A 27630-nucleotide genomic window follows, 5' to 3' on the forward strand; every position below is an offset into this window, starting at 1 on the left:
TCCAGAAGTGCTTTATCTTCCCAAACTGAAACCCATTTCACAACTTCCCATTTCACCCTACCCCCTTCTATTTTCTGTCACTATTCCATTTCATGTCTGTATGGATTTATTCTAGATTCCTTATATATGTGGAATCATATGATATTTATCTTTTTATGTCTGATTTATTTCGAGTAACGGCTTCAAGGTTCACCCATGTTGTAGCATGTGTCAGAATTTCTCTCCTTTTTAAGACTAATATTAAATATATATATGTATACACACACACATCTTGTTTATCCATTCATCTGTTGATGGACATTTGGTTTGCTTCCACCTTTTGGTTATTATGAATAATGCTGCTGTGAATGTTGGTATATAAGTATCTACTCAAGTCCCTGCTTTGAATTCTTTTGGGTATATACTCAGAAGGAGAATTTCTGGATCATATAATAATTCTATGTTTATTTTTTTGAATAACCAAACTGTTTTAAACAATGGTCAAACCACTTGCACATTCTCTTGACTTCTACTGGTGCCACAGCTCCCGGTTTGGGGGGATAATCATCTCTAGTCTCAAAAAGGAAATGGATGAATCTGATTTGTAATCACAGATTGCCAGGAAAATGTGATTGGTCCTGGTGGGTCAGGTGCTCATCCTGGATGAAGCTGGGATTGAGAGGCTCTGGGAAACTTATGTAAAAAAGCGTGACTGCCCAGAGTAGATAACTGTGGTCCTTGGAGAAAATGGGTTCGTGTGGTTTCTGAAGATCACCAACAAGTGTTTATAACACAAGTGTTTAACACTCAGTTTGGCTACTTGTAGTCACATTTTATTTTATTATTTATTTAGTTTTTAAAATTATTATTGGAGTATAGTTGGTTTACAGCGTTGTGTTAGTTTCTGCTGTACAGCAAAGTGAATCAGTTATACATATACATATATCCACTCTTTTTTATATTCTTTTCCCATATGCTGCTGCTGCTGCTAAGTCACTTCAGTCGGGTCCAACTCTGTGCGACCCCATAGACGGAGGCCCACCAGGCTCCCCCATCCCTGGGATTCTCTAGACAAGAACACTGGAGTGGGTTGCCATTTCCTTCTCCAATGTGTGAAAGTGAAAAGTGAAAGTGAAGTCGCTCAGTCGTGTCCGACCCCTAGCGACCCCACGGACTGCAGCCTAGCAGGCTCCCCCATCCATGGGATTTTCCAGGCAAGTACTCTGGAGTGGCTTGCCATTGCCTTCTTTGCTTTTCCCATATAGGGCATTACAAATAGTAAAGACTCTGTCTGCAATCCAGGAGACCAGGGGTTCGATCCCTGGGTTGGGATGATCCCCTGAAGTAGGAAATGGCAACCCACTCCAGTATGCTTACGTGGGGAGTCCATGGAAGAGGAGCCTGGTGGGCTACAATCCGTGGAGTCATAATGAATCAGACGTGACTGAGCAACTAAGGCGCAGAGTACCGAGCAGAGTTCCCTGTGTTATACAGTAGGGCCTCATTAGTTATCCATTTAATTTATGGTAGTGTGTACATGTCAATCTCAATCTCCCGATTTATCCCCATCCCTACTTTTTCCTCCAGTTTAACCAGAAGTTAGTTTTCTGTGACTCTATTTCTGTTTTGTAAATAAGTTCATTTTTATCATTTTTAAAGATTTCACATATAAACAATATCATATGACATTTGTTTTTCTCTGATTTATTTCATTCAGTATGATAATCTAAGTTCATCCATGTTGCTGCAAAAGGCTTTATTTTGTTCTTTTTTATGGCTGAGTAATAATCCATTGCATATATATACCACATTCTCTTTATTCATTCCTCCGTAAATGGACGTGTAGTCACATATTAAATCTATGATTTCTTCTTGGCTATCCAAGGTGGGGTCTCCAATTCTCTAATCAGAAGTTCTGCCAAGAAATTGGATGAAAGGAAACCTTAGACCAAGTGTCCCCTCTCATGATTCTTCTCAGTCAAAATATTTCAAATGGGGACTGTCCTGGCAGTCTAGTGGTTAAGTATCCATGCTTCCCCTACAAGGCACGCAAGTTCAATCCCTGGTTGGGGAACTAAGATCCCACATGCTACACTGTGCAGCCAAAAAAAGTGGGAAAGAAAAGATGTCGTAGTTTCCAGATGCCAGTCTCCTTTGACAAGTGATCAGAGTTCACGCTGAGCAGGAGGACTGGCCCTTGGCAATGTTACAGACTGATGACTGATGACCTGTCATTAAAACAACTTTGTAAATGTGTTTTGCCAGTGCTGAAGACAAAAAAAAAAAAAACACAACCCACAAAAGAAGAAGAAGAAGGAAAGGTCTTTAACATTTTGGCCACTGAAGTCTTGTCATCCATCAGAACCTGGAACTCTGCCACCCACCCACTTGGCCACCGCTGGACCAGAAATGATGAACATAAGTCACTGTGGTTTTTCTAGTTTTTCAAAAATAGAAGAGAAGAGATTTGGCTAGAATGAGGCGTGTCTGGGTTTCCAAATACATCTGTTTATACAGGGAAAGGAAGGGCCCAGGACATGCTATTGCAGATATCATTGCAGGGCCCCCTAGATCTCAAGGTCTCAAGGTCATTGGTCTCCATAGAGAAGAGAAGATAATTTAGCTCAGCCTCATCACCTTTTCTGGTTATCAGCATAGTGGATTCTTAATCTTTGAAAACAAAGTTTATAGAAATGAACGGCTTAGAAAATAATAATTCTCCAAAATCTTACTCCACAGATATAAGTAAAGGCATTCATTTTTTTTTATATGATTGCTTTTGCCTAAATGGATTAACACAATAACACTGCAATTCTATTTTTCATAACAATATAACTTAGACATCTTTCCCTGTTAGTACTTGAAATTCTCATTCTTTATAGGCTGTACAATTTTCCATTGTACAGATGTATTATACTTTAATGTACTTATTCACTCCCCTATTTACAGCTATTCAGAGAATGAGGAAAATATTTAATATTCATATTTTTCCTCTCTCTTCTTGCTTCCCACACCTATAATATTTTATTGGGCAAAGGTGACTTTCAGATCAACAGTCGGCTTCTGTCTGCTCTACTGGCTGGGTGATTGCTTTAAAATTAGCATCTCTCTTGGTTATTCATTGTGAAGCTCAATTACGTGGTTATTTATTCTCAACTTAAAGACATCACTCTTCATTTCTAAATTAAATGATAAGGAATGCTCACAACCCTACAGAAATCTCAGAGGGGTCTCAGAGCTATAGGTCTAGGGAGAATCTGGCAACAGGGTCAGAGAGCTCTTTTGCAGTTTCTTCTGTTTTTAGATTTTTCCACCTCATTTGGTTTCCTTGGGAATTGGGGATGTGCACGGTGTGTGTGTGTGTGCATGCACACACCATGTATATGAAGTGAAGCCGCTCAGTCGTGTCCAACTCTTTGCGACCCCATGGGCTGTAGCCTACAAGGCTTCTCTGTCCATGGAATTTTCCAGGCAAAAGTACTGGAGTGGGTTGCCATTTCCTTCTCCAGGGGATCTTCCCAAGCTAGGGATTGAACCCAGGTCTCCCTCATTGCAGGCAGATGCTTTTCTGTCTGAGCCACCAGGTTATTTCCTAATTTGTGTATATGTGGTATACACAAATATAAGTCTAGGTATATATTGGGCTTCCCTGGTAGCTCAGATGGAGTTTGTCTGCAGTGTTGGAGGCATAGGTTCAATCCCTGGGTCAGGAAGATCCCCTGGAGAAGGAGATTGCAACCCACTCCGGTATTCTTGCCTGGAAAATTCCATGGAAGGAGGAGCTTGGAGGGCTACAGTCCATGGGATCACAGAGAGTTGGACACGACTGAGCAACTAACTTATGTCTGGGCAAAAAGGCCTCAATAAGGATAGACTCCTGAGAGCAAAACCCAAGGAGGCAGCCAGGCGGAATTTGGGGGTTACCAGGCGATAGGTACGGAGAAGGCAATGGCAAGCCACTCCAGTACTCTTGCCTGGAAAATCCCATGGACGGAGGAGCCTGGTAGGCTGCAGTCCGTGGGGTCACTAAGGGTCGGACACGACTGAGCGACTTCACTTTCACTTTTCACTTTCACACATTGGAGAGGGAAATGGCAACCCACTCCAGTGTTCTTGCCTGGAGAATCCCAGGGACGGGGGAGCCTGGTGGGCTTCCGTCTATGGGGTCACACGGAGCCGGACATGACTGAAGTGACTTAGCAGCAGGCAATAGGTACAGTGACCCTAGTAAATTAGAGCAAATCTCAGGACAAAGCTTGGATGCCATTTCTATGGTTTTCATAAATTTGGAAAATTGATAGCTTTCTTACTGTGATGATGCCTGGGGCATCTCTGATCAATCAAGTGTTTCTGAGCCCCTTTATTATGGATATTGTGACTTCTGAGTAACATACCATTGAGTAAACCAGGATCCTGGAGAAATCTATGGCAGTCTTTATTATTCAGACCTTGCTTGAACCACAAATGTTGGAAAAGAGCTTCGGTTTAAGATAGATGCTGGTTGCTGGGGGGCAGGGGGCGGGTAAAGTTGGGAGGTGTGATTGGAGACGGGTGCGTAAGGGTTAAGGATGAACTCAAGGCATCTTGCTATTGCTTTCAAAATACTGTTGTCTGTAGTTACAGAAATGTGAGTCTGTTTTACTTAAGAAGGGCAGCTTTAGAGAAGTGTCTATTCTTCAAGTGCTAATTTAAGCACAGCGTGGTTTCCCAAGTATAAATACAGATTTAGTGTGTACTCTACCCTACTCAATATACGATCATGTAGCTGCAACAGCCACCTTGTCCTCAGCTCAGGGCAAGAGCCGTTATCCTTAAAGTTTTGATTTTCTTTGGTGACAGGGATTGTTTTCTAAAGACCAAAGAGACGATTACACCCTTTGTGATAATAACTGTGGTTCTTTAAATAAACTGTCTTATCAGTACATAAAGCCCCCTCAGTCCATGATTTTCTGTGTTCATCTCTAGAAAGCCCTGGGGGTAGGCTTTGATTATTATCCCCCTTTTCACAGATAGAGAAAGTGAGGTCAGGAACAGAAAGCAGGAGCCAGGTATATGGTAATGAGAAACAGGGACTCTAGAGCCAGACAAAATTGGGTTTAAATTCAAGTTTCACCCTTTATAGTGATGTGAACTTGGGTAAGTTATTTTCTCTGCCCTTTGTAATGAGAGGACAGTAATTTCTACTGTGTAGGGATTGTTATGAGATGATGTAAAATAAGGCATATTAAGCATTCAGTAAGTGCCTGGCAAGATCTCCTGGAGGAGAAAATGGCAACCCACTCCAGTATTCTGACCTGAAGAATCCCATGGACAGAGGAGCCTGGTGGGCTACAGCCCATAGGGTTTCAAAGAGTCAGACATGACTGAAGCGACTTAGCATGCACACATAGTGCTTTGCACCTAGGAAGCCCTTGGCAAATGTAGAAACTCTTAATAACATTTGCAAGGACACAAGATGGTAAGTCACAAAACAGGACTAGTGGGGAACTTCCCTGGTGTTCTAGTGGCTAAGACTCTGTGCTTCCAATGCTGGGGGATCGGTTTCCATCCCTGGTCTGGGAGTTAGATCCCACAAGCCGCAACTAAGACCTGGCACAGCCAAATGAATAAATATTAAAAAAAAATTTAAAAAATAGGACTAGTGTTTGAACTGAGTGTCTTTTTTACTACATCATATAGCAGGTTCAAAGGATCTCTTGGGGAAGTGAATTCTCTCCTGCTAGAACAATCTAGAATCACTCTGTGGTAGAAGTTGCACATTTAAAATGGACTGATCCTGCCAATGTGAGGCTATTTTTGGAAAGAAAGAATGCAAATTGAGTAAAGGCATTCTGAACCCCTACCGTGTGGCAAGCAGGTTTACTTTGCCATCTCGTTTTATCAGCAGACACTTGTTCATTACAAGGACCAGGAACAGGATAATTAGGAAGTAGACCCAGGGTCAGGTACCTGGTAGGACGTTGTCCAATACCAAAGCCATCTTCCCACTGCTCTAATCCGGGGCCACCAAAGAGGCCCCTTAACTTTTTTAGGGGAGGCAGATTTGGGGCTGAGAAGGTGTGGGCTGTATTTGGTTTGCCTGCCTGCTCAAGACTCCTTCTTCAGTCTGATTCCCTGAACTATTTTGGGGTTGCCATATCATTTCAGTCCCCCCTCGGAGAACCCTGAAGAATGTGCAAAAGCAAAAAAGAAACCCAAGAAATCTATTATTGGCACTCGCCCTCAATTTGCTATTATGACGTCCACCCTGCAAAGCGGTGTTTATAGCCTTATAAGGTTCCCAGCATCGATTTAACTGTGTTATCTCCCAGTAGATGATACAGAATGCCATCTCAGTAGCAGACGGCAGAGAGAAGTGGGAAGCGTTTCTTGGCTGGGGAATGAGAGAGAAATGAAAAAGGGCCTACTATGCTGAGTCACTAAGGCAAAGCCGCTTACTATGGACCACATTCAGGCCTGAGCCAAGACGCAGGAGCGAGTCACATACTGGTTGGTGGGGCTGAGATGTTCCTCTTTGGGAACGCATCTTCTGAGAAGCTGCAGCCAGAAAAAAGGGGAAAAACGCCAACATCCTGAACATTTTAAGTTCATCAGTTATATTTTTACACAGTTAAATCAAGCACAAAAACAGAAAAAAGAAAGTCATGTTTCCACCAGCTTTCTTCCAGCCTCCCCCAACACAGCCGGGTGGCTTAGCTCTCCTCCCCTCATCATCACAATAATCCAGCAAGCATTCCTGAGTGCTGTTCACAGGCCAGGCACCAGCTCAGAGCAGCGAGTCTTATCTCACTGAATCCTTGCAAAAATTTCATAGGGTAGGTATGTTTATCATTCTCATTTCTGAAATGAGGAAACTGATGCTTGAAGGTGTTGAGTTACTTGGTCAAGTTCTGGAGCTGGGAAGTTTCAGAGCCAAAGTCAGACCCCAGAGATGGAGGCTTTCTGCGTTTCTACCTCATCATGGCTTAGAGCTAAAGGGTATAAGAAATTTTTCCATTCTGTGGTCCCCAATCCAGCTTATTATTGGGATAAATTGGTACACTTAAAGCAAAACCAAAAGAAAGAAGGAAAGGAAGGAAAGAAAAAAAAGAGGAAGGAAGGAAGAGAAAACAATACAAAAAAGGCCTTGCAGATTCCTGGATTCACTCTGGAAGATTCAGAGGGTTTGTGATGGATCTCAAAAATTTATATTTGAGTTCCCATGTCTACTCCCACCACCTCCCTTTCCCAGGTGATTCTAATGAAGACCCAAGTTGAAAGCCATGATTTCATCTATTCTTTCCAAAGCAGCAGCTTAAGATAATAGTGACTTGCCCATGGAAGTGCATCAGGTTGGTGGTACTCAGGACTCTGATTCCTGATCCACTTTCCATATTACCATGTCCATCAACTGATTAATGAAGCAGTGATATATACGGTCAAGTCATTAATCCTCTGAATGAGACTGGATACGCTTCTGAGAGAGGAGGACATTGAGATCTGGTATATAAACAAGGACTTCTTTCATTAGGGAAGGTTCTTAGAAGGTTATAGAACCATAGGCATCAGTGTTCAGTAAGCATGCCAGGCCCTTAGTCTTCGATAAGTAGGATTTGGAGAGTTAGGAAATCATGGGTCAAATCCGAGAGATTTTTCAGAAAAGGGAGAAGAAAAGGAGCATGGACCTGGGAATGGGGATGCTCTGTCAAGACATGAGAACGTGAGGAGCCCACCAATCTGAGGAGTCTGACAGTTATAGATGAGGAAGTCCCAGGAGATGAGAATCATAGGAAGATGGAAGTCAGATTAAGAAAACTACGATTTGGGACTTCCCTGGTGGTCCAGTGCCTAGGACTCCACACTCCCAATGTAGGGGGTCCCTGGTTCGATCCCTGGTCATGGAACTAGATCCCACATGCTGCATCTAAGACCTGGTACAGCCAAATAAAAATAAATAAACAAATATTTAAAAAGAAGAGTATTATTTAAGTACACCATCTGTAATGAACATTTGCCATTAGTTTGTGGTCTAGAATCTGAAATTCCTTTCCATATTTGGGGGGTTTGCCTCTATAAGTGTACAGAAGTGAAAGAGGCTAGATACTTGCTCTCCTCATCTCTGGAAGCTGTTGCATAGAACATGGTGGGTGATGAGATACTGCAACCAGATGTACATCTAATCAACTGACTCATTTTGAATGTACTTGGGTGATTGAAGTATGGTACCAAGGGTCCAGTGGTGGCAGCAGTTGCAGGACAGAGGCTGTGTCCAGTGTCTAAGCAGACTGTCTCCAGGATGTGCCCATAGCTATGAGCGTGGCCACGCAGCCTCCCTACCCCCAGGCCCTTGCTCAAACCAGGCTCCCCAGCCTTTTAGCTGAGCCTAGAAGTCACTCAAAGCCCAACCAACAAATTTCATTGGTTTTACTTAGCTAGTCAGTTTTAATCCTTTACAATCAAAATTCTTGACCCATGGGCCTCCCACACTGAAGCTGACTGCATCCCTGCTGGAATTTCTCAACAGCTTTTTGTTTGACCTGTTCCAACCTTTTCTCCAACCACAATCCACGGAAGAGGATGGTTTTAAAGATTTCATCTTATTTAATATATATTTGTGAGGTTTCTCACTCCCTTTTTTAAAGATGTGGAAACCTGGGCTAGTAGTAAGAACACCTGGGTTCATCTCCGCACTCTGATACTCAGCTCTGTGACTTGGGGAGAATCTTTTTATCTTTCTTCATGTGCTTATCTTTGAAAAGAAGGCAGTAACTACCTATCTCCTAGATGTAATAACATGTATCTTAATTTGTTATCATCCCTCAAAAATTCTCTTGCATTTTAATTCACTTTAAAAGCTGTATTTCAAAGAGATAAAAAAAAAAAAATTAGAGCCTAACATTCCCCATCAATCCTAAATGACATCCAAGCCAAAATGCAAAAATGGGATAATTTTGAACAAAATTGGTTTTCAACTACATTTTGATTGCAGTCTGTCAATGATTGTTTTGTTGTCCCTGATGGAATATTTTGTCTGAGTTATGGCTGTTTTATAGGAACACTGGGTTGAAGACATCTTTCCTGATGAAGATGAGCTAGTATTGTCTCCAATAGATTGATTTTTTTTCCCTAAAATATATCTGGGAATGAAAAGAAAACTTTCTCTTAATTGAAAACTCATGACACCTGAGCTACAGGAAACAGTAAATCCATTGTTTAGGACACATGTCAGTGGTATTGGCTCTAAAAGCTCCCCACAGACGAGTGCCAAGGGCAGAGAAAGAGTGTTGTTCTCTACCCTTGGAGCTGGGTGTGAGGAAATACTCTATTGGGCATGGAGGCCTTTTCTGGAGAAAGGATTCATCCATATGTCTAGCTGGTCCTATGGTGCCTGTTTTCATTAAAACTGGTGACTCAGATGGTAAAGAATATGCCTGCAACGTGGGAGACCTGGGTTCAATCCCTGGGTTGGGAAGATCCCCTGGAGGAGGGGATGGCAACCCACTCCAGTATTCTTGCCTGGAGAATCCCAATTAACAGAGGAGCCTGGTGGGCTACAGTCCATGGGGTCATAAGAGTCAGACACGACTTAGTGACTAAGAACAAGGGGACTGATATTAAACTCTCCTGAGAGAGAGGGGTAAATATGTTCTTTTTCTTCTTTCCTCTATGTCCACAGCTGGAAACAACCAGATTTTCTGAGGTTAACAGTTTACGGGAGGCTCTTTTCAGCTATACCCCCACCCTTCTTCCTTTCCCATGCGCTTGGTATTGCAGGTCCCTCTGAGGACCTTGCTATGAACCCAAAACTCCATTTCTATCTGTGGCCATACTGGTCCTTACTTCCTTCTCCCTCCCCCCAACTCTCCAACTCCCTCTTACCATGACATCTCAGAGGAAAAGATATCATTCTTCTTATCTAGGGTGGGCTTCTGCACATGGCATTGACCCTGTCCTTTCCTAAACGATCTTCATTCTCTTTCTTCCTCTCTTTCCTAACTATTTAATATACTCCTTTACTTTGGCTTTATCTCCCTAAATAAGTGCATTGCAAGATTCTCCTTAAAAAAACCAACCCTCCACCCCCGCCCCGACCGTATCTTCTTCTCTTCATATTATCCCTGTATTTGTCATTAGAGCTAAACTACTAGAAAGAGTCTCCGTTACCCGTTTCATTCCCTCATTTCATTTAGCTTCTTGTATCTTTCCCTCTGGCTCCTACTCCCATCCGCCTCTGAAATGCCTCTTGTCCAGTTTATAAATCACCAGGTCAGGGGACCCTTTTCAGTTCTTTTTGACCTAAAGATGGAAACATTTGACTGTGATGATCTCTCTCTCCTCTTTGAAGCTTCCTTACTTTTTCATTTCCTTGACACTCCCCCTCATTTTCCTCCAAATTCTATGACATTTCCTTTTCAATATCCTTCATGATCCTCTTTCCTTCTCCTAACCCTTTAAATATTGGTGCTGCCCAAATATGACAAATGACAGCAACTCAGCAGTCATCACCCCTACATTTTGTTTAACTCTTAGGCAGAGATCTACTGATTTTTAGGGAAGGTAGGCTCCCACCACAGATCTGGAGCATACATTATGGTTGCTTGAATATGGAAATTTTAATCTCAGTCAATGGTGCATAAGGACAAAACTGCTGGAGGACTTCTGAGAACTGTTTTTCCTTATGAAAGACAGAATTTCACGAAGTGGAATCTTTTGTCCCTCCTTCATATTTCTGCCTTGAATGTAGTTAAGTGAAGTCATGGAATTTAGGCTTTGGAAGCCACCTTGAGACCATGAGGTCACAAGTGTGACTATCGAAAGTCAATATGTAGAAAACGGCAGGACAGAGAAAAGAAATCACCTTGGTCTTTGATGACATTACTGAACTCAGACTAATGTCAGAACTGCCCACCCCCATGATTCTTAATATGTAAAATTATTGGTAAGTTCAGCCACTGTTATTTGGATTTTTGGCTATCTGCGTTCTAATACTGCAATCCTGGGACTGCTGGGCTTCGGTTTGTTTGGTTCTCTTTTCTTCTATATGTTCTCTTTCAGAAAAACAGTCTTATAACATCCTCGACTTAACTGTTCCCTGTACCTTTGTGTCGTTCTGTCTTAGTATATTTCAGCTGCTGTAACAAAAATACCATAAACTGGGTGGCTTAAACAGCAGACATTTCTTTTTCATAGTTCCAGAGGCTAGGAAGTCCAAGACCAAGGCGCCTGCATATTTACCGTCTAAGGAGGATTTGCATTCTGTTTTAAAAGTGGTCGCCTTCTCACGGTGTTCTCACATGGCAGGAAAGAAGAGACAGGAAGTCAGCTCTCTGTGATTATGGCATTAATCCCATTCATGAGGGCTCCACCCTCATAACCTCATCTAATCCTAATCACCTCCCAAAGGTCTCCTAATACCATCATCTAATACCACTAAAAGCCAGGGTTTTGACATGAATTCTGGGGGAACACAAATATTCAGTCCATAACACTCCCAAATGTCCACTTGCAGCCAGCTTCTGTATAAAGTAGTGTATTGAGCATTTACTATGTATCTAGGTGGTTTACATATTTTTGTTAATCTTCACAGTAATCCTATGAGCACTATCTCTTTATCACCATTTTAAAGATGAGGAAAGCAAACCAAAGAGTTAACAAACTTGCCCTAAATTCACAAAACTATTACAAATCGAAGCTATGTTTGAACTCTATAATTCTGATTCTAGAACCTGAGTTCTTAACCATTATACGCTGCTTCCCTCTGCCAGACAACTCAAAAAGTGTTTCTTTTTTATACATAGAGGTTTAATCTGCTTCTTGGGCTTCCCTGATAGCTCAGTTGGTAAAGAATCCACCTGCAATACAGGAGACCCCGGTTCAATTCCTGGGTCGGGAAGATCCACTGGAGAATGGATAGGCTACCCACTCCAGTATTCTTGGGCTTCCTTTGTGGATCAGCTGGTAAAGAATCTGCCTGCAATGCGGGAGACCAGCGTTTGATCCCTGGGTTGGAAAGATCTCCTGGAGAAGAGAAAGGCTACCCACTGCAGTGTTCTTGCCTGGAGAATTCCAAGGACTGTATAGTTCATGGGGTCACAAAGAGTCGGACACGACTGAGTGACTTTCACTCTGCTTCTTATTCAGTTCCCTTGGTTGGTCCTCATCCGCCAATTCATTAGCTTTGCTCTGTCTGTTTCCTCTCACATCCTCAGATATTGGAAGAATCTCCCTTGTCGTCTTTTCACTTCTCCAGGGTAAAGAGTCCCTGTGACTAGAACAATTTCTCATATAATAGGATTTCTGGACCTCTTACCAACTAGGCCACCAGGCCGTCATTCTTTAATCTAGACACATTCTTGTTTGATTACATCCCTCTTAAAAAGGGATAGTCCTCACTGGACCTCATTATACACACATGCAGGGACTAATAGGATGACCTCATTCCAGAAATTCCAAATAACAACATTTAATAATTATTGACCATTTGCCATGTGCCTAAGCCCATGCTAAGAATTTCATGTGTCCCAAAGCATGTCAAATTTCCTGCCGAAACACCCTGAAGACAGAGAAAAAGGGAGTGTGCATCCCTAAGGAGCTAAGGGTGTAGGCCACGCGGCAGCTGTCTGTGTCTTGAAAATTCCTTCCCACTTCAAGCTTTAAACATGGCAGCAGATTTTTCTCTCTACTCAATAGCGGATCCCTCTTTGGCTTACTATAAAAATAGGTTGTAAACGATTTGCCATTGAGTAAAAGAGAAATACTGGGAACACGCCTTGTATTTATGCCATGGCCTCCCATACTCCCAAGCATACTGCCAAATACTCCTAGGAATTTGCCAGCCTAATCTGAGAAGTGTAACCATACATTATCTTTATTACTTACAACAACCAGTCAAGGGAAGCATATTTTGGGACAGCTAAAGAAACAGTGGCTCTGCTATAACTTGCCCAAGTTCTCCAAGATGGTAAGCTGAATCTGGCTTTGAATCTAGACCTGCCTAAGTCCTTTGCACATACTCTGGGCTACCTTTGGATAGTAGGTATGAAGGCACATCTGAGTAATGGCATATGTGAATCTCCTGTATAGCAGATGAAGACTCTACTCCAGAATACTTTTAAGCCACCCTGATTCACAAACACAAGCATTCTTCTTTCATTAGCTCAGCCCAAGTTGATGTGTAGCCCTGCTGGCTGTTGTACCCACTGGAACATGTTCCCCAGGACCTGTTGCAAGGACTCTGGTTGGTGAGAAGTTTAATTTTTGACCCAAATGCTGGCCTTGATGTTTCTCTCTGCTACCTTTTATTCCTGCCATGTGTTCTAGCTAGTCTAGGTCATCTTGAATCCTACTTTGGTGAGCAAACATGCCTCCATATCTGGATGATAGAAACTGCTATCTCAGTTTCTCCAGAGAGTTTTCTAGAGGCCATCTTAGACTATGGAGCTAGTAAGTATTATTCTAATTGAAAGTGAAAGTGTTAGTCTCTCAGTCATGTCTGACTCTTTGTGACCCCTTGGACTGTAGCCCGCTAGGCTCCTCTGTCCATAGAATTGTTCAAGCAAGAATACTGGAGTGAGTAGCCATTCTCCTCTCCAGGGGATCTTCCCAACCCAGAGACTGAACTGATGTCTCCCGCACTGCAGGCATATTCTTTACCATCTGAGCTACCAGGGAAGTCCATTATTCTTACTGAAGCACCAGTAAAAACAAATGTGTATGTTTCAAAATTCAAAACTTCCTATTTCTAAGGAGGCTTTGAAATTCACTGCTTATTTTTCTCAAGATTGTGAATGAAGAAGAGTTCTTCTTGGTGGTTCTGAGAATGGATCAGAATAATACTGGGATGTAAGATGCTAGGCAATGGGTAGAGCAAAAAAAGATTCCAAGCCCTGAAAGTCTGTCTGTACCTTTCTTGAAGCTCTGCAAAGAGAGAACCTCTTATGACAAAGGTGTGAGGAGGTTGCCCTTCTGTGTCCCTAGGAGCCTTAGCAACCTTTCTCCTCTCGAACATCTTTCCTGGGCTGCTCCTGCTGCCCTCTTCACTTCTCTCTCACTGGTCCTTGCTTTATTACCAGCAGAGTGCCTGGGTCCCTGCCTCTGTCTGGTGACCTCAGCTCCTATCCTACCATCAAAACCCAGAGCATGAGGGATGTAGAACATGCCAACCAGCCACATTTATCTTAGATGCAGCTTCACTAGTTCACACTTCAGTTCAGTCCAGTTCAGTCGCTCAGTCATGTCCGACTCTTTGCGACCCCATGAATCACAGCATGCCAGGCCTCCCTGTCCATCACCAACTCTCGGAGTTCACTCAAACTCACCTCCATCGAATCGGTGATGGCATCCAGCCATCTCATTCTCTGTTGTCCCCTTCTCCTCCTGCCCCCAATCCCTCCCAGCATCAGGGTCTTTTCCAGTGAGTCAACTCTTTGCACGAGGTGGCCAAAGTATTGGAGTTTCAGCTTTAGCATCAGTTCTTCCAATGAACACCCAGAATTGATCTCCTCCAGAATGGACTGGTTGGATCTCCTTGCAGTCCAAGGGACTCTCAAGAGTCTTCTCCAGCACCACAGTTCAAAAGCATCAATTCTTCTGTGCTCAGCTTTCTTTGCAGTCTAACTCTCACATCCATACATGACCACGGGAAAAACCATAGCCTTGACTAAACAGACCTTGGTTGGCAAAGTAATGTCTCTCCTTTTTAATATGCTATCTAGGCTGGTCATAACATGAGTTCACACTTACCTTTAAACAAATGGGAAAAGGGAGGCCCAGAGACAAAAAAGTGATAGTACAGGGAGAGAGGCAAATGATAGGACTGAAACCAGAGGACAGGTTCCCTGCTGGTGACTAAACCAGCTAAATCAGCAAAACTGGGCTGAACTCTCAAGACCAGAGCAGGATTCTGACTCCTTGCACTGACCCAGAAGCACTGACGGGGTCCATTAGCAGAGTGGGGATATGATGGGATGGATAAATACTTCTCTCCTTAGGGAGCATATATAGAAACCTTGACACGGATGCCTCCACTTCTTGGGCTATGCAGTTTCCATAGCCCTGGGCACAGCCATGGCAGCTACCCTTGACAACCGAGGAAGCTGGGAACTGACTGGACCCTGCTGTTGGTAGTTAGCTGTCTGCTCTTGTAGATCAGATGACAGAGCAAGTTCAGGGCAGTGCTAGAGGCCTGCCCTTTCCACGCTCCCGGTGGCAGCTGCACAGAGCCTAGGTGGGCCCCTCACCACCCTGCCCCCCTCGGCAGCGCACCAGCTGCTTGGGCTTCACTCAGTCACCGACCTTGACCTCCGGCACCGTGCATCTTGGTTTCTGTTAAATATCTAATGGTCCTAAAGGGATCACTACCAGGAAGGGTCTCAGAGTAAGGAAACAGGATCAGGTAGTGGTTTAGCATTCATCCTCTGAGGTCAAAATTCCTAGGTTCAAATACTACTTCACTCGTCACTACAGAACCTTGGGAAGGTTATCGACCCTTTTCTAATCTTCAGCGCTCTCATTTATAAAATGAAGATATTAACTGAGACACTTGGGGTTCCAGTGAGGACCAAATAAAATAATAGATATAAATTAGCTCATACCCAGCCAACGCTCAGTAAATGTTGGTCACTGGTAAATAACAAATCATTTCCCAAGTAGTGTAATCAGAAAATGGGAAATATGTTCAGGCCCATGTGATTTTGGATATGGTATAAGAGAAAAGCAATGAACTAGAAAGTTGTTCTGTTGTTGTCTAGATGTCTCACCTTGAGAAAATCTTTCTATTCTCAGGCCTCAGTTGTCCTATCTGTAAAATGGGCACATATCAGGGTCCTTCTGTGACTATATTTTATGCCCTTAGTTTTTAGTAAACCAGCAAGCTACTGGGAATGAGATTTGCATAGTTGGTTAGATACACACAGTGCTCACTGCTAAGAGCTTCTTAATCTCTTAGCTTCTTTCTTGAGCAAACCACACAGGTCATGGGAATTGGGAAGCGTTTATATTTGAGGTATGAGAAACATAAGAACATTCAAATTCAAGAGCCCACATTTGGGGGGAAAAGTGTGTGTGTATGTATTTAAATAGGAAGTCCAACAGAGATGAGAAATGGAAATGGCTTTATTCTTTGATCAGAAGATTAAGTGTCACATTGTTATAATTAATTCACAGGTAAGGTAAGCTCCAGAGGTGAGCTTTCAGGAAATGGATCAGCATAGGTGCTATTTTTACTGTCTTCTTTCTTTCCTTGCTGGCCAGAGCCTCAGGTGAGACTTGCTCAAGGACAGGCGGGGCATTTTATTGAGGTGTTGAATGTGGTGTGGCTTACCAGTCCGTTTGCTACATGAAAATGGAGGTGGAAGGGTCCAAACAAAGCCAAGACTGATAAGATGGAAAGTGACCTCAGAGAAACTTAATTCCTTATTTCCAAATCGGACTCAGGAAGTCTAGGCTCTGAATTGTCATTTGGGTTTATGTTGGGCATTCTTTCTATTAGGAAAGATTGTTTCCTTTCTCTGTCATCTGAAGTACGGCAGGCATCTCCACATTAAGTGAGATAGCCATCAAATGCCCATCTGGCCAATGAGATGGGAGGGACCTAGGATCTACTAGGAGACAGTAAAGCACTACACACAATCTTCCTAGATTTTTCTATTTTTTCTGATTAATCATCCTATGAGATAGGTATTGTAGGCCCCATCTCACAGTTAAGGAAACTAAGGTTCAGCCTGGAGAATCCCAGGGACGGGGGAGCCTGGTGGGCTTCTGTTTATGGGGTCACACAGAGTTGGACACGACTGAAGTGACTTAGCAAGCAAGCAAGGTTCAGAGAGATGAAGGACCTTACCAAAGTTTGAGCAGCTAAGAAGTGACAAAGCTAGTAATCAGACCGAGATTCATCTGATTCTAGAGTCTTTCTAGAAAACCATACTTCCATGTCAGCATCATCTTCTCAGCCAAGAGTAGGGAATAGATTCAACTTTTAGTCAATTCCCTACCACTCCTCGTTCATCATTTGTTTTCCAGCTTCATTGTCTCCTATGGAGACAATGGTCTATATTGGAAGGTCCTTCTAAAAAAGACTAAAAATGTTGAATCAGAATATATTGAGTATGTATCATGTGACACACACTGTGTGTCTTAATTAGGTCTTAACAGACTAAACTTAAGTTTCTGACAATTCAAGAATTGGATTTGAATTGAATTATGAATCAGTAAATATTATATAAAGCATGAAAAAAAGTGCCCATGATAGAGTATTATATTTTATAATACTATACATATGTATCTCACAACTTCTTCTTGATCTCTTTCTCTGATAGCCTGAATACTATCTCAGAATTCTTCTCAAATTTTCCTTAGAAAGTGATCACCAATTAAACTGGAATCTCTTGTCATCTCTGTGTTACAGGGAAACTATTCCTTTTGGCTTGAGGAAGCACTGAACTTGTCTTAAAAGAGACTGTATTGGAGAACAGGCTTGAGGAGTGAGCAGTGCTTTAGAGAGTAGGAAATACTCATCCTAGGGGAACAAGATGAGCAAATTCATGGAGGCCAGGAGGGTGGAAGAAATAGGAATGATGAGTAATCTGGCAAGTGTGTGTGTGTGTGTGTGTGTGTGTGTTTGTTGGTAGGGGATGGGAATTAGACTGGAAAAAACCTGGAAAGTTAGGTTGGATTAGACTGTAAAGAGACTTGAAAAATCACACTAAGATATCTGTACTTTCTTTCACGAGCTGTAAGGTGTCAATTTCAGGTGTAGTTTTGAACAACGCTTTTTAGCAGTAGGATATGGAAGAGATGAGAGGGATGGGAGGAGACTAGACTGGCCAGCCAAGGAAGAATCACTGTGAAGGGGACATCTGACCCGAAATCTGACTGACCTGAGGGAACCAGCCATATGCAAAGCTGGGGAAGGAGAGACCTTAAGGTGGGGTCTGCTACCAGTGCTTCTGGCGCAGAAAGGAGCCAGTGTGGCTGGAACCTCAGACAGTGAAAGAGGTGATGCAGGTGAATCAGGATGGGTAAGAGAGCTTGAGAGTTTTAAGCAAGAAGGTGCTTTTATGGCTTTACATTTTGAAAAGATCCCTTTGTAACATGAGGATAGTTTAGAAAGCACTTAGGAAGCTATGTTAACAGTCCAGACCTGAGTGATGGTGGCTTAACCCACCTTGGTGGCCAAAGGAATGAAGAGAAGCCTACAGGTTCTGGTTATATGTTGGAAGTAGAAGGGATTGGAGTTGATTCAAGATTAAAGATGGTGAATAGGGAGGAAAAAGGAAGAATCAAGAATGATTTAAAAGTTTTGGGGTTGAGAAACTGGATGGAAAGAAAGGCAAAGAATAAAGCACAGGAGGATATAATTAGTATCTCTATATTTTGCTTTTTCCTGGCAGGGTTTAACACTTGGTACAGTGGGAGACCATTGTGTCAGCATCCTTACCGTAAAATTGGACTCTCTGGTTTACTCAGAGCTCAATAGTTACTTCATCGAAAGGGCACGGGAGGACAAGCTAAGAATTAAAGAATGACTTTACCCTCTGCTCATATAATGCTAGGCGAGGGGACCTGGTTTTAGTTTTTCTGAAGAGCTATTTAGCAAACTGTATCAAGAGTCATAAAAATATTCACACCCCATTGGCTGAGAAATTCCAATTCTAGGAATAGATTCTAAGGCAACACTCAAAGAAAAATGTAACAGTTATGAACATATGTTAATGTCAACATTCCTTATAACAAATGGAAACATCCTAAATGTCTGACAATAGATGATTGCTGAAAAAATTGATACATTCACATAATGTTCTGTTAGATAACCATTACAAAAATAAGATTTTTAGAGGAATAATGAATGACTTGAGAAAATATAAAAGCAAAGTATGAAACCATAAAATGAGCATTCTGTAAACAAGCATGCTGCTGCTGCTGCTGCTGCTGCTAAGTCACTTCAGTCGTGTCCGACTCTGTGTGACCCCATAGATGGAAGCCCACCAGGCTCCCCCGCCCCTGGGATTCTCCAGGCAAGAACACTGGAGTGGGTTGCCATTTCCTTCTCCAATGTGTGAAAATGAAAAGTGAAAGTGAAGTCGCTCAGTCGTGTCCAACCCTTAGCGACCCCACGGACTGCAGCCTACCAGGCTCCTCCATCCATGGGATTTTCTAGGCAATAGTACTGGAGTGGCTTGCCATTGCCTTCTCCGGTAAACAAGCATATAGTTGGTAAAAGGGAGAAAATACATCATCATAGCAGTTGGTATTAAAATTTCTCTGTTAAACATTTGCAAACATTCGGAAGTTGTGTTTTAATAAATTGCTTGCATGGGTATAAGACCCCTCCAGGGTATATTCAAGTAATAAAGGATAATCCCTAAACTTTCCTACATTCTAAAGAAATGCATCCTATTGAGCCATAGATGTTTCACCTTGTTATCTAACAGCGTTGCTTTGCAAAAGTGAGAGAGGGCAGTTAAGAAGTCAGGGTATTGTGTGGGAAAGGGGGAAGGAGAAAGAGAAAGATCTGAGTTGGGGGTCGGGCAGCACGGTAGGGGGCTCTGGCAAGATGCGTTATTAAGTGGTGTCGTTAAGTGGTATCATCAGCTTGTCTGCTGTAGGCTTTTTGTTGCACATCCTCTCTTCCTTGTCCCTTAAGGTATCTTCAGTAAATTAACAATTTTTCACTAATTAGAGTGGACATCTGTTGTTTGTATCCATCCGGAATCTATTTCATCTTCTGCTAACAACACCTTGGTTTTCCTCTTGGGAACTGCCCATCGCTCCCACCCAGTTTGTGTGGTGTGGATGTTATTGACTCACCCACCCACTCCCCAAATCCAGGGGTGGGGACAGGACCCAGACCAGGCCTGTGAGAGCACCCCACATCCTTTCTTCCCCACGCTCTAGATTCAGGCATGGACTGGGATCCCATGGAATGGAGCGGGGATTTCTCCTCTGGACTATTAGGAGAGTGGAATGCTCTCTCTGTCTCTCAATTTTGGAAGGGAAAGTGTGAGTTTCCAGCCATAACTGTGAGGATACCAACCTCAAGCTTTTGTTGCCCCCCTTGCCATCACAAGGGGAAAGCCTGTCCATGAATAGAGCTGATCTAGAGGAAGACAGAGCTAAGAGACAGACTGAAGCTGGATCCTGCTCTTCAGATGCCTGAGTTATCACTTGTTGGGATGTGCATGTATGTGTTTCTTAAAAATACCTACGGAATGCTTCCGATTTACCAACCTGTATAGAATTCGTAAAATAAGAGCCCAGATACTTTATGTAAAACTGGACCTTTATAATGAAAGCATTCTTTTAACTCCTTGATCACAGCCATCTCTCACCCTCTTGAACTTGGGGTTGCTTTCTTCCAATCCCTCTTTTTCTCTTTTTAGATATGTATGTATTCTTGAGCTATGCTCGTTTGTATCCCTAAACAATCACATAAACAAATGGCATCATAGTATATGCATTCTTTTTCAACTTGCTTTGTATCATCAAACTTATGTGTAGAACTTGTCTGTATTCCAATGTATACTTTCAGTTCACTTATTTTCTCTGCTGCATGTTATTTTATTGGATGGTTACACCATGGCTTATTCATCCCTTCCTCTTCAGAAGGACATTATGTGGCTACCCTGAAATTTTCTATGATCCAATAAATTCATTTTTCTGCCTAAGCCAATCTGAGCTGAGTTTTCTGTTACTGGAAAGGGTTCCCACAAATGGATATAAAGCTTCTGTGTCACCTGTTGCTAGCTTGGTAAGAGGAAGAGGGAATAGCTGATGCCAGGGTTACAATTATGAATCTTGAAAAAAAAAAAACCCTGCAACGAAATATACTGAAATGCTTTGTGGTGAAACTTTGGACAGTCTTCTAAAATTTGTTTTAAACTTTTCTCGGTTTTCAACACAAATATGTATTCTTATTATAATCAGAAAAAAAAACCTATTACAAATAAAGATTAGGAGATAAGCATTGCAAAAGCACTTCTCCAGGGTAAAAATGACACAAATTCATTAGTAGAGTACAAAGAAGAGAGGATTTACATGTTTAACATGAACTCCATAGCAAACAACATGAAAACACCATTTGGATATTTCTCCAAACTTTTTTTTCTCTGCGCCACTCAACAGGGTGACAGTCCTTTTTTTATCAGAAAGTTCTGGACCTCGGAATTGCTTTCTGTTCGCTTATAGGGTCTTTCTTTTCTCTTTGCCTGGTTGTGTGTGCTTCATTGAAGGGCTTTCTAGGTGGTGCTAGTGGTAAAGAACCCACTTGTCAATGCAGGAAACATAAGAGATGCCAATTCAATCCCTGGATTGGGAAGAAGTTTGGTGGCTCAGCTGGTAAAGAATCCACCTACAATGCGGGAGACCTGGGTTCGATCCCTGGGTTGGGAAGATCCCCTGGAGAAGGAAAAGGCTACCCACTCCAGTATTCTGGCCTGGAGAATTCCATGGGGTCGCAAAGAGTCGGACACGACTGAGCGACTTTCACTTCATTAGAATCAGTAGAGGAGGTGACAATTTGGGAGTGGCAAAGTCGTGTTCCTTGTTTCTCTGTCTCCTTCAGAGTCTCAGATCTGCCAGCTCAGAAATGGATAGCTTCTGAGCCCCCAGCTGGAACCCAGCCTTGTGAGTCACCCCACTTAATAGCCCCAAGGCAAGGAAAAAATAACAGTGGAATACTATCAGTCTTTATATAGGATGCCTTGGAAGACGGTGGTAGAGTTGAAGAGGCAATGAGAAATCGTTTCCCAAATTAGGGCTAAGGCAGTTCAGATTTAGAATCTGCTAGCAAGAAAGGACCTTAAAATAATCTAATCCAACTCCCCTCACTCTTCAGATTTGAGCAGTGACTCAAAGAGATTCAAGATGATTTGCCCAAGATCACACCCCTCGTTCATGGCAAGGCTTGGATTTGACTATATGTGTCTAGATCTTGCTCCATTAGCTCAGCTGAAGAATAGCAGTGAGGCTATTGCTTTTGTTATCAGCCGTGCTAAATCCACTAGAATTCACATTAAATGATCCCGGGTCATCTTCCCTTTTTTTGTAGCAGGATGCCCTTGTAGGCAGCATGCACATATAAATGTCTCTGTTTGTAACAAGAACGACAGGTGCCAACCTGGACCTGCAGCATCATTGGATGGGGAAGAAGGTAGATGGTAAGAACACCAGCTGTGATTTTTAGGACAAGAGTGGGTGAGACTCCATGGACTGATATACAGCAACTCTAACATCAAATTCCTTAAAACAAGACTACAATCATGCACATGAAAATAAAATAGATTCTAGAAATTTCAAGTTGTGGGAGCTTTTTCCATCTGATAGGAAGCAAAGAGTTAGGCAGACATCAGGGAGTAAGTGAGAAACATTGCTAACTGACAGTAGAAGACATTTACAAGCTGAGTCCCAGGACCAGCACATACTTAGCTCATCTCTTAAATTGCTGCCTCTTTGGACCAGGGGCATTGACACTCTAAGTGATCACTTGGGGTCTGAAAAATGCTCCATCATTCGGGCTTCTAAGACTCCATTAGGGCAGCTCTGTGTTATCATTAAGGTAGAAAGGTATATTTTTGTTAAAAGTTTAAACTTTTTAAAGGCAAAAATGTGTTTGGAATTTCCCCCAAGATAACCAGACTAACAAATTAACTAGACACTCTATCCTTTGAGGTCATTTTTATGCTCCTCTACACAAAATGGTAGATGTCAAAATCATGTAAACAGCTGAAAAAAGGGGCAGTTTTAGATGTTATTGCCAATAGATTTAGAAAAATGGATCTGTATAGATAGAAATTCTCTAATGAGCAAATGCACTCACCATCCTACACCATTTTCTCAGAAGCATAAATGTTCATTTATCCATTTAGGCAAAATTTTAAATGAGTCACAGAGAACATAAACTGGAGAGAGAAAACGGATAGGACTGTAAAGAAGAAGCAGGAACAGGTATTTAAACTGGAATGGAGGTGATTTCTTCAAAAGTGCATTCAAAAGGAATAGGAGGACATTCCAACAGGGAGCAGGTGATGGGACGCTTAATGGGTCCAGGGAGGCAATAGATCAGGGGTGATGCTGCCATGAAGGCCACAGTGAGGAAAAAAAAAAATGAATGGATGATTTAGGACATACTTGACTCTTAGCAGTGTTTTGGTTGAAGTGATACCAAAAGGCTAATCTACACTTTTTAAAAAAGTTTTAGATGTTTGCTGCTTGTCATAAATAGCTCAAAACTCAGCATCTGTTCAACAAACATTTATTGAGGACTTGCCAAATTCTAGGGTCTCAGAGAGATGGCAAATGCACTTTTAGTGCCAATTCTGAGCCATTAGAAGTAGCTGCCTGGGACATTTTGCTAAAGAGGATTTTAAGTCTAGGAATAGGCTCAGCTGGAAAGAATGCCTTGATCAACTAGTGATGCCTGCCACAGGTATAAAAGTAAGGCGCGGCAGCATTAGCACCGAAAGGTAATATTGCTGTTCTGATTACCACTGAGTAACCAAAGACGCAAGTGGTCATTCAGTTAGGAAACCTTTCTGGTTTGCTGTTACCGGTAATGAGATGATTTGGACATAGTCCTTATTCACTGTATTAATTTAAAAAAAGGAAGGCGAGCATTCTTGAGACCAGCAACATGTATAAGACAGAGATACATGTAAAAAGCCTGGTATACTGGAGACTGATAAGTAAATTAGTAGCTCTGGAGTATATGATGAATAGGGAAAAACAGAGGAAATGAAACTGCAGAGATAATTTGGGCCCAGATTATGAAGGACCTTGTAATGCTCCCTATTTAGACTTTTTCTTTTAAGCAATGAAGATTCTTTGAAAGTGTCTGACCAGTTCTGCTTTTGAAAATTTGTGTTAGCAATGTGTAAAGTAAGCTGAAGCTAGAAAAGAAACCCCATTAGACAAAAGCAAGTCAGAGAAAATAATATATCCTTTATAGAAAGGACACATAAATCAGTGTGTCCTCATAAAAAGAAAATCTGATGTAGCCAAATGTCAAAAGAATAGGCTTATGAATAATGAAATAAGAACTAAATGTGTTAAGTATTTACTGTATGTTCAGTTCAGTTCAGTCGCTCAGTCGTGTCCGACTCTTTGTGACCCCATGGACTGCAGCATGCCAAGCTTCCAACTTCTAATCGATCACCAACTCCTGGAGCTTCCTCAAACTCATGTCTGTCGAGTTGGTGATGCCATCCAACTGTGTCATTCTCTGTCGTCCCCTTCTCTTCCTGCCTTCCAGGCTAGAATACTGGAGTGGGTAGCTATTCCCTTCTCCAGGAGATCTTCCTAACCCAGGGATCTTACTCAGGTTTCCAGCATTGTGGGTGGATTCTTTACAAGCTGAGCTACCAGGGAAGCCCTACTGTATGTTAGAAATTGTGCAAAATGCATTTCATGGATGAATTTATGTTAAGAACATTTACTGAGTAGTGACTATGTGTCTGGCCTTGTTCTAAGTGCTGAACAAAATGGAGAAAATCTCAGCTTTCACAGAATGTATACCCCAGAAAAAATAAAAAAAAAAAAGGATGCTTGAATTATCAGGGAACAACACATGCTTTGAAGAAATAGGAAGCAGATAGTGGGGTGCTACTTTAGAGGGCATCAGAGAAGACAAATTTCCTCAATAAGATGGACCTGAGAAAAACCATGTAGATGTTCAAGAGAATTATTCAAGGCAGAAGAAAGGGTAAGGGGATGGCTCTGAAATAGAAGTGTGCTTGGGGTCTTGGAGAATTAGAAGGCCCATGAGGCTGGACTAGGAGGGAGAGGGAGTAGGAATTAAGATTCAAGACATGGCAGGGCACCAGGTCTTACAGAGTCCTGTAGACCATGATAAGGACATGATAAGGCTTTCCTGGCGGCTTAGACTGTAAAGACTCTGCCTGCAATGCAGGAGACTTGGGTTCAGTTCCGGGGTTGGAAAGATCCCCTGGAGAAGGGAATGGATACCCACTCTAATATTCTTGCCTGGAGAATTCCGTGGACAGAGGAGCCTAGAGGGTTACAGTTCATGGGGTCTCAGAAGAGTTGGACACGACTGAGCTACTAACACTTTCACTTTCACCTCTTCCCCCACTTCCACATCCAGTCTCAAAGCTCCATTGATTCTGCCTCCTAAATGTTTTTCAAAACCAGCTATCTCTTTCCATCATACTCTAGTACCATTTTTAGGACACTGTCATCGCTCATGTGATGTATTCTAAGAGTCTATTAACTGCTCATCCTTTCTTTCCTACTCTGACCATCCTGCATACAATAGTCAGTGATCAATCTAAAATAAAAAGTTGAGCAGGTCATTGATTTTCCAAACCTTCCAGTGGTTTCTGCTTGCTGCAATCTTTAAAATACTTTCAAAACCTCTCTCACTTAGCCCAGTACATGCATTTTATCATCTCACACACTGTTAGGGACCGTATGTTTTCATCCCCCACAGTTCATGAGTTGAAACCTAATACCCAATGTGGTGGTATTTGGACATAGGGTCTTTGGAACGGTGAGCAGGTCATGAGGGTAGAGCCCTCATAAATGGGATTAGTGTCCTTATTAAACAGACCACAGAGACCTCTCTAGAACCTTCCTCCACGTGAGAACACAGCAAAAAGATAGTTGTCATGAATCAGGAAGTAGGGTGTCACTAGACACTGAATTTGCCAGCACCTTAGTCTTGAACTTCCCAGGGTCCAGAACTGAAAAATAAACTTCTGTTGTTTATTAAGGCACCCAGTCTACGGTACTTTGTTACAGCAGCCTGAACTAAGACCAGGATAAAATGAGATAATGCTCTGTTTCAGTCACACCAGCTTTCTCCTGCTTTCTTGAGTATCTCAGTGTTTTCATAGATGCTGTCCCATCAGCCTGGAGAGCTCCACTCCATCCTCTATGCATCTGAGTATCTCTTACTCATCTTTGAGGACTCAGCTGAAACCATCACTACCTCAGAGAGACTTCTGCCTTTACAAATCAGACCAGGTTCCTTTATAACCTCTTTCACTGCACCTGCACCTTCCTTTCTATACCACGTATGAAATCAAATAATCATGGGAACAGTTATATGCTGATAGCTAACTTTCCCCCTAGACTGTAAAATCAGCAGAGATAGACCTTTGTTTGAAATGTTCATCCTTGTATCTCCAACTTTTAACAGAGGGTCTCATATATATACAGGAGGGCTTTACTGGTGGCTAAGTAGTAAGGAATCTACCTGTAATACAGGAGACCCAGGAGACCCAGGTTCGATCTTGGGTCGGAAAAATCCCCTGGAGGAGGGCATGACAACCCACTCCAGTATTCTTGCCTGGAGAATCCCATGGATGGAGGAGTCTGGGGGGCCACAGTTCACAGGGTCACAAAGAGTTGGACCTGACTGAAGAGACTGAGCACACACACACTGATATATATGAGAGACTCCTATAAGGTAGTTATTCTCCACCAATGAAACCCAATGCACCCTTCTTATAAAAATACTTTGTAAAACACCTTTTCCCACCCTGAAATGAATTCACAGGTAACATAATTTGTACTCATAGTTACAAAATAAAATTCAATTGTAATGTTGTAAGCATGAGACAAGGGATAATTGAAAGAAAAGTAAGTAATAATAAAATGATATATATTTCAGTATGTACTTGCTTGAGCCCAAGCACTCCAGAAGACATCAGGCAAGAGTCAGATACTTATGTGCGTGCATGCTAAGTCACTTCAGTTGTGTCTGACTCTTTGCAACGCTATGAACTATAGCTCACCAGGCTCCTCTGTTCACGGGATTCTCCAGGCAAAGATACTGGAGTGGGCTGACTATGCCCGTTTCTAGGATCCTCCCAACCTAGGGATCAAACTTGTGTCCCTTGTATTTCCTGCATTGGCAGGCAGGTTCTTTACCAATAGCACCACCTGGGAAGTCCCCAGATGCTTGTGTAAAATCTCCAGGAACATGAATACACGTAAGTGGATACAGGTGTCAATCTTAAATGCTGTGATTGCTGTCAGCTTTTTTACAATGGTGAACTCCTCTTAGTGGAACTACCTTTAAAAATTACAATTTACTCTTGATTTACAGGGAAATTGATTCCTAAAAAATTCAGTGTGTTTTAGTGGTGGTCCAGTGGCTAAGATTCTGTGCTCCCAGTGCAGCGGACCCGAGTTTGATCCCTGGTCAGGAAATGAGATCCCACAAGCCACAACTAAAAACACCCCACGCACCACAACTAAGACCCAGCCCAGCCAAAATAAAATAAGTAAATAAATATCTTAAAATATTCAGTGTACTTTAAAGAGTTTATGACTGCAGCCATGAAATTAAAAGTTGCTTGCTCCTTGGAAGAAAAACTATGACCAGCCTAGACAGCATATTAAAAAGCAGAGACATTGCTTTGCCGACAAAGGTCCGTCTAGTCAAAGCTATGGATTTTCCAGTAGTTGTGTATGGATGTGAGAGTGGACTATAAAGAAAGCTGACAGCTGAAGAATTGATGTTTTTGAACTGTGGTGCTGGAGAAGACTCTTGAGAGTCCCTTGGACTGCAAGGAGATCAAGCCAGTCCTTCCTAAAGGAAATCAGTCCTGAATATTCATTGGAAGGACTGATGCTAAAGCTGAAACTGATGGGAAGAAGAACTGACTCACTGGAAAAGACCTGATGCTGGGAAGATTGAAGGCGGGAGGAGAA

Source organism: Moschus berezovskii, chromosome 14 (assembly GCF_049115385.1).
Source record: "Moschus berezovskii isolate FMDL1 chromosome 14, NW_MosBer_1.0, whole genome shotgun sequence".
NCBI classification, from domain to species: Eukaryota; Metazoa; Chordata; class Mammalia; order Artiodactyla; family Moschidae; genus Moschus; species Moschus berezovskii.